This window comes from Bison bison, unplaced genomic scaffold (assembly GCF_000754665.1).
Source record: "Bison bison bison isolate TAMUID 2011002044 unplaced genomic scaffold, Bison_UMD1.0 scf7180017864181, whole genome shotgun sequence".
Classification (NCBI taxonomy): domain Eukaryota; kingdom Metazoa; phylum Chordata; class Mammalia; order Artiodactyla; family Bovidae; genus Bison; species Bison bison.
Genome location: NW_011494753.1, coordinates 5,439,809 through 5,448,482, shown reverse-complemented (window position 1 = coordinate 5,448,482; position 8,674 = coordinate 5,439,809).

Here is an 8,674-nt window from a genome sequence, read left to right as displayed (position 1 = left end):
CTTATCACATACATGCAAGTGTGTTAGTCACTCAGTTGTGTTCGATTCTTTGTGACCCCATGGACTGTAGGCTGCCAGGCTCCTCTGTCCATGGAATTCTCCAGGCAAGAATGCTGGAGTGGGTAGCCATTTCCTTCTTCAGGGTATTTTCTTGACTGAGGGATCAAACCCACATCTCCTGCATTGCAGGCAAATTCTTTACCGTTTGAGTCAACACTTGGCATGCAAAACCACACATAAATATATCTGTGAAAGTCTTCCCTGTCCCCAGGGCAGTGACTAAGTGAACTGTCACTAAGAGGGAGTTGTTCATACAGTGAAGAAATGAATATTCTAGACCCACATTCAGTGCTGAAACCACTGGCCATGTATGGCTATACTTGAAATGTAGCAAGTTCAAACTGAGAACAGTGTTAAGTGTGAAATGCATACCAGATTCCAAAGGCTTAGTCTGAATAAAAATGTAAAATAGTGCCTTAGTAATTTTTATATTAATTACTAAAATTACAGTATTTTAGATATATCTGGTTAAATAGAACTATTATTGAAATTCACTTCACCTGTTTCTTTCTTATTTTTTCACTTTTTAAAATATGGCTAACAACTATGAAGAACAGTGTGGAGATTCCTTAAAAAACTGGAAATAGAACTGCCATATGACCCAGCAATCCCACTGCTAGGCATACACACTGAGGAAACCAGAATTGAAAGAGACACGTGTACCCCAATGTTCATTGCAGCACTGTTTACAATAGCCAGGACGTGGAAACAACCTAGATGACCATCAGCAGATGAATGGATAAGAAAGCTGTGGTACATATACACAATGGAGAATTACTCAGCCATTAAAAAGAACACATTTGAATGAGTTCTAATGAGGTGGATGAAACTGGAGCCTATTATACAGAGTGAAGTAAGCAGAAAGAAAAACACCAATACAGTATAATAACACATATATATGGAATTTAGAAAGATAGTAATGATAACCCTGTATGCACGACAGCAAAAGAGACACAGATGTATAGAACAGTCTTTTGGACTCTGTGGGAGAGGGTGAGGGAGGGATGATTTGGGAGAATGGCAATTGAAACATGTATAATATCACAGGTGAAACGAATCGCCAGTCCAGGTTCAATGCATGATACAGGATGCTCGGGACTGGTGCACTGGGATGACCCAGAGGGATGGGATGGGGAGGGAGGTGGGAGGGGGGTTCAGGATGGGGAACACATGTACACCCATGGCGGATTCATGTCAATGTATGGCAAAACCACTACAATATTGTAAAGTAATTAGCCTCCAATTAAATAAATTTATATTAAAAAAAGAAAAATAAATACAATGTGGCTAATAGAAAGTTTAACATGACATACGTGGCTTGCACATTGGATAGAGCTTCTACAGGCATTGAGGATACAGCAGAACACAAAACAGACAAAAATCATGCGCTCCTGGAGTTTACCCCTGGGGAGGAGAGAGACAACAAATAAACAAGTGAAATAAGCGCTCTAGAAAAATAAAGCAGGGAAGCAGGTTAGAGAAGCAAGGAGAGGTTGACATTTAAAGTAGGTTTATCAGGACTTCCCTTGAGGTCCAGTGGTTAAGAATCCGCCTGCTAATGCAGGGGCCATGGGTTCAATCCCTGCCCTGTGAAGATGCCACATGCCATGGGGCTACTAAGCCCTTAGGCCACAACTGCTGAGCCCGTGTGCTGCAACTGCTGAAGTCTGTGGGCCCTAGAGTGTGTGCTCCACAAACAGGAAAAGCCACTGCAGTTGGAAGCCCATCTATCACAGTTAGAGAGTAGCCCCACTCACCACAATTAAAGAAAAGCCCGCACACAGCAACCAAGAACCAGTGCAGTCAAAAACAAAAAATAATTAAAATGATAATAATTAAAAAAAATAAAATAGAATGATCAAGAAAGGCTTTATTTATATTAGCCTTCAAGAAAATGCAAGGAGAGACAACTTCATCCCCCTCTAGGAGGGTTGTAATCACAAAGACACGCAATAACAGGTGTTGGAGAAGATGTGGGAAATTGGAACCCTGATAACACTGCTTGTGGGAACGTAAAATGGTGCATTTTTCCAAAGTGCTGGACTTTGGAAGACAGTCCAGCACTTTCTTAAAAAGTTAAACAGAGTTACCATATGACCCAGCAATTCCCTCTTGGGTATTTACCCAAGAGAAATGGAAACATGTCCATCAAAAACTCGTACATGAATGTTCATAGCAACATTATTCCTATTAGCTAAGAAGTGAAACACCCAAATGTCCTTTAATTGATGTGGTATGTCCATTCAAGAGAATATCATTTGACCCTAAAAAGGAATGCAGTTCCAAAACATGAATCTTGAAAACATTATACTCAGTGAAAGAAGTCAGTCACAAAGAGCATATAGTATCTGATTCCGTTTAACCATTCCATCTAATTCCACGAAATGTTCAGGATAAGCAAATACATTGAGACAGAAAATAGACAGGTGGGGAGGGTTGAGGAAACCAGGGGGAAATGAGGAGTGACTGGTAATGGGTCTGAGGTTTCTTCTTGGGGTGATGAAAAATGTTCTAACTGACCATCGTGAGGGTTGCACAGTTCTGTAAATATACTAAAGCCCACTGAACTGTATACTTTAAATGGGTGAATTGCATGGTATATTAATTATAGTAATAAAACTGTTATGAAAAAAGAAAATAAAGACTTCATTGAGAAGCGGTATTTGAGTGAGCTAAGTGGCTGGGGTGTGGCGCATTCCAGGCAGAGAAAACAGAAAGTACAAAGGCCCTGAGGAAAGAGCAGGCTTAGCTTTTAAGTGACAGGTTAGAGCAGGATGAGGGGGACAGCAGGAGTTGAGTCAGAGGGATGGGGCAGAAGGTCATGTAGGGTGTTCCAGGCCATGAGAAGGACTTTGGCTTTTCTGCTGCTGCTGCTGCTAAGTCACTTCAGTTGTGGCCGACTCTGTGCGACCCCATAGACGGCAGCCCACCAGGCTCCGCCATCCCTGGGATTCTCCAGGCAAGAACACCGGAATGGGTTGCCATTGGCTTCTCTACTGAATGAGATAAGTCACTCGAGGCTTTAGAGCAGAGAAGGGCCAAGATGTGATGACCAGTCGGCTGCTGTGTTGAGAGTAGCCTTCAGGGGTCATGTACAGAAGCCATGAGAAAGTTGTTATATTGTCTGAACATTCCAGTTGAACTGATATATGTCTGTTACAGGTTTGAACCCGCTAGAATAGGGAGTGTGTGCATGCACAGTCGCTCAGATGTGTCCGACTCTTGCTACCCCATGGACTGTAGGCCACCAGGCTCCTCTGTCCGTGGGATTTCCCAGACAAGAATACTGGAGTGGGTTGCCATTTCCTTCTCCAGGGGATCTTCCCCACACAAGGATTGAACCTGAATCTCCTGAATCGGCAAGTGGATTCATTACCACTGAGCCACCAGGGAAGCCCCCTGACTAGATGATTCTAAATTTTGCATGGGCATGCAAAGGAGCTATTGTGGGGACTTCCTTGGCAGGTGGGTTCTTTACCAGTGAGCCACCCGGGAAGCAGAATGGGGAGGGGTTGGCAAATTATAACCTGGGGGCCGGGGGTAAAATTCAGCTCACCACCTATTTTTGGCCAGCCTGTGAACTAAGAATTGTTTTTACATTTTTCTAAATGGTTGACAAAAATCAAAAGAATAATACTTCGTGAGACATGAAAATCATATGAAATGTCAGATTTCAGTGTCCATAAGTAAAGTGTTACTAGAACACTTCCAGGCCCAGTGTGTGTATAGCTGCTTTCACAGCAGAAGTCAGTAGATGGAACAGGGACAAGAGACTGTGTGGCCTGCAAAGCCTAAAATACTTCCCATCTGGCCCTTAACAGAAAAAAATTGCTGAACCATGCAACAATTCCCAAACATTTTGGTCTCAGGACTATTTTTCATCTTAAAAATTGAGGATTCCAGATTTTGTTCATAGAGGTTATCAAGATTTACCATTTAGAAATTAAAAGTGAAGCAAATGGCATTTCTTCATTCTTTTTAAGCACAGGGAACTCTGCTAAGTGTTGTGTGGAAGCCTGGATGGGAGGGGAGTTTGGGCGAGAATGGATACATGTATTTGTATATTACTGAGCCCCCTTTTCTGTCCATCTGAAATTGTCACAACATTGTTGATTGGCCATACTCAATATAAAATGAAAGATGGTAACAATAACCCTGTGTACGAGACAGCAAAAGAGACACTGATGTATAGATCAGTCTTATGGACTCTGTGGGAGAGGGAGAGGGTGGGGAGATTTGGGAGAACGGCATTGAAACATATATAACATCATGTATGAAATGAGTCGCCAGTCCAGGTTCGATGCACAATACGGGATGCTTGGGGCTGGTGCACTGGGACGACCCAGAGGGAGAGTATGGGGAGGGAGGAGGGAGGAGGGTTCAGGATGGGGAACACAGGTATACCTGTGGCGGATTCATTTCGATATTTGGCAAAACTAATACAATATTGTAAAGTTTAAAAATAAAATAAAATTAAAAAAAATAAAATAAAAAGTTTTTAAAAATGTCATGCAATCTCCTACAAGTATTTTTAAATATGTAGTAAGTAATTAAAAAAAATAATTAACCCACTGCAACACTGAACCTGGTTTTGATGAACTGGCTTACTCATGTCATGATGTAACCTACCACAGTAATCCAGGAGAGAGATGAGGGGGACTTGGACAACGAGATAGTGATGAAGTGCCACAGAGTTGGCTGTAGACAGGCTGGCTTCTAGACATAATAGGCTGTGCTAATGTGCTAATGGGGTGTGAGGAGAAGAGAGGAATCGAGGATGCCTCCAAGGATTTTAAAGGTACTTAAAGGGATCAATGGAGCAGCCTGCAGGAGAAATAGGTTGGTTGGTGAGACTGATCCCTCCTCCCTCAACAATAAGACAGTCACCATCAGGTTGGGGGTCTCCTTCTAAGCCATGCAGGAACATCCAGAGTAGCTTCTGGACAAGGGTCTAGAACAGGTCCAAAGAGGTGATTCAGGAAGGGAGAAAGTGGGTTCACTCAGCTTGCTCTGTATGAAAGGGCTTGGGCAGGAATTCCCTGGAGGTCCAGCGGTTAGGACTCCGAGCTTCCACTGCAGGGGCACAGGTTCAATCCCTGGTTGGGAAAATAAGATCCCTCATGCTGTGCAGCCATCCCCTGCCCCCCACCCCCCAAAAAGAAAGGGCTTGGTCATTCAATCCTCCAGGAAGAAAATCTATTTCAAGTCAGGTACATTTGGGTAGCTATTTGATTCAATGTGTAAACAGGTCCAGAAAATGTATTCTTTTAAAGAAAGTTGATTCAGTATGTACTAGGACCTTGTCCTAGAGCCTGGGGATAGAACCAAAAAAAGAAAAGAAAAGAAAAATGTGGTGCCAGTCCTCCTGAATCAATATTTGAGAGGACACATCACTTTTTCTGAGATTATTTTTTCATCTGTGAAATGGGATAATAATACCAAACTCTACAGACTTGTGAAGTGTTCATGGAATAATCCTATTCAGTAAACATAAAGGATCCAACACAATTCTGGGCACAGAGTAAGTAATCAATGATGCTTCTCCTTCTCCTCACCCTTCTCTCAAGCACACAACCCTCCTTCAAAAAAGATGACCCCAAGCTATGTATGCATTCATCCACCAGATATTCATGAAGAATCTACTATATGTAAAATGAGGGAGACACAGGAAAGTTACAAGACATGCTGTTCACTGCTAGAATATGTGAAGTGAAGTCGCTCAGCTGTGTCCGACTCTTTTCGACCCCATGGACTGTAGCCTACCGGGCTCCTCCATCCATGGGATTTTCCAGGCAAGGCATCTGTGTGCGTAGGAGATGAGATCGACCAAGTAACAGCTCACGGAATATAAACAGCAGCTATGTCAGGGGAGAGGCCAGGGTAAGTGCTCTCTAAACAAAGATAAGATTCCAGGAGGAATGAGGTTTAAATTATCCCTAAGATAGAAAGGACTCAGATGAGCCAAGATAGTTAGAGGTTACTAGTAGATGACCTGAAGCTGATAAAAATTTTAGAGGTAGGTTAGCAAAAGATTTGAGTGTAGAATAGAGTGACTCACTGGGCTCATGGGAAGATTTACTGTAGAGGGATAATTTACTGTAGGAGATATTCTTGCCCCGGCCCTGGGCCCAGAGCACCTCATCTCTGCCATAAAGACCTACTTAGATTCTAAGTCCTATTAATAGATTAACAACCTGCAGATCAAAGACATTTCAGCATAAAGAATAGCTAGTCAATGGGGAAGGACCTTGGAAAGAAGGAAAGAAATCCATGTTTTCTTGTATTTACTCAGACCTTTAACTCCCGTCTAGTTACTCCTTGGGCATTTTGTAGCAATTATCCCTCCTGTTTTCCTTCCAAATTCTACAAAGTGCCAAGAACCCCTAAACTACTCCTTGTTGCTACCTTCTGATGTTACATCATTTACAAAGACTGCAATTGCCTAGGACTTGGCCCCCTTTAAACTTCAGTAAGCACGTGTTCCCCTGCCCCTAGACAGTGCGATCAAGACAGCCAGGACCCACATTTAAATCCACCCATCACCAGCTGCATGACCTTGGGCAAGTCACCTTTTCTGAGATTATTTCTTCATCTGTGAAATGGGATAATAACGTCAAACTCTGTAGATTTAAGAGGTGTTCATGGATAATCCTATTCAGTAAAGTATCCAACACTATCCTAGATGCAGAGTAGATAATCAGTTTTTCTCCCTCCCTCCAACCTCCCCTTAAACACAGTTTTTTTCAGGGACCACACCCAACAGCTGGAAGCAGCAGAAGCACCATATGGAATCAGAGAAAGAGGTGAGAGTCCTGCTTTGCCCCTTCCCAGCTGAGTGGCATTGGGCCAGTCACTTTGCCTTACTGAGCCTTGGGTTTCCCATCTGTAACTAGGAAATTATATGCCATGCCCCGCCTCACATCATTGCTGTAATAGTTCAAAAGAGAGGGCCTCTTTTAGGGCAATGGCAATAGTGATCACAAAGGATTTAATGGAGTATTCTCCTCAGGTTGCTTGCTTCTATTTATCACCTGTGAGAGGAGGGACTGCCAGAACTGAAAACACAGTCCTCTTTGTAGAAGTTCTGGCTTTTCTGCCAGGAATATTTGGCATGCAAATGAGTATCATGTTCACAACTGTAAAAGAATGTATCAGAGCAGGATGTGAGCACCCAGAATTCTGGCCTCTTGGTGGGCAAGGGGGAATCTAAGATGCTTGTTAATAGTGATTGTGTGGTTCAGAAAAGGTTTCCGTTTCCTCAACGCTAATGTGGGAGAAAGAGGAATTACAGATGGAAAGAATCTTATAAAGGCCTGTCTCTGCTCTAAAGTTCCACATTCTCTGAATCTCTGGTCACAGATATGGCTTTCTTTCCCACAGCTGTCCACTATAAATGTCCAATATAAATGATGGATGGTGAGGCAGTCTCTGAAGGCTGGTCAGCCATCCCCTGGGCTTCTGAATTGTTTCCTGCCCATCTGATAGCAATTGATTATGCCTCTGATGACTCTTACCCTATCAACAGGGAGGCTTGTCTGTTTAGCTGATGGCTGCTACTTTCACCAGAGGGTGGCAAAATAGTGTCAGAAAACCCCAACCAGGAACCTCAGATACAAAAGGAAAATGTAGAAATACCAGGGGTCATCTGCCTAACTTAGATCCTTGCTCCATTGGAACCCGGACCTTCAGCTTTAGCAACTCAAAGCCAGGGCCAGCAGCATCAGCATCACCTGGAAACTGGTTGCCCGCCCACCTTCTTCACCCCTGGAGAACTAAATCAAGACACTCTGGGGGTGGAGCCTCCCAAGTGGTTCTGTTGCACTGCTCTCAGTGGTTAAAGAAACAAACCACCTATTTTAAAGCATGAAGTCCTGGCCTTCTCATCAAAGTCCAGGTGTGAGCTGAGCCAGTGCTGGAGTCCAACTCAGGTTCTGCTACCTCCCAGCCGTGGAACCCTGGGCAAGTTACTGAACGATTCTCAGCCTCAGTTTCCTCACCTGTAAAATGGAGATAGTACCTACAGAATCAGCTGTCCTGGGATTAGAAATAACCAACGTGTGAGCTGGACCCATAAAAGGTCACTAGTCAGCGATGGCTCCATTTGCTGCGGTGGATGGCATTTCTTTAAAAGCCCCGGAAGACACCCTGGCCTTTGTCACGATAAGCCTCTAACACAGTCTTTTAAACCCCCTCAAGTCCCACGTTTGGATCCAAAGGCTCAAAGAAAGACAAGTAATCCTGTCCTCCTAAGGGACCCAGAAGGCCTGAGACACTCTGCCCAGGCCATGGTCAAAGGCCAGATCAGGCCAGGAGAGACCTTAGAGGTCATCTCGATAGACTCCCTCCTTTTCCCCGGAGGGGCTGGGCCCAAGGTCAGGCTATGAGATGCTGGCAGAACTGGGCCCTGCACGCACTCACAGTCCAGGGCTCTCCCCTGCTCCGCGCTGACACCCTGCGCCCCAGCTGCAGGGCAGCCAAGATCACCCACTTGCCCCCACTGCATCCCTCAAATGGATCGGTCCGGGCCCGCCACCCTCAGCCCCGCGTCCCCTGGACTCTCGGCGGCCGGAAGTTCCCGGGTCCGCCCAGAGTCCAGGGGACGCGGGGCTGAGGG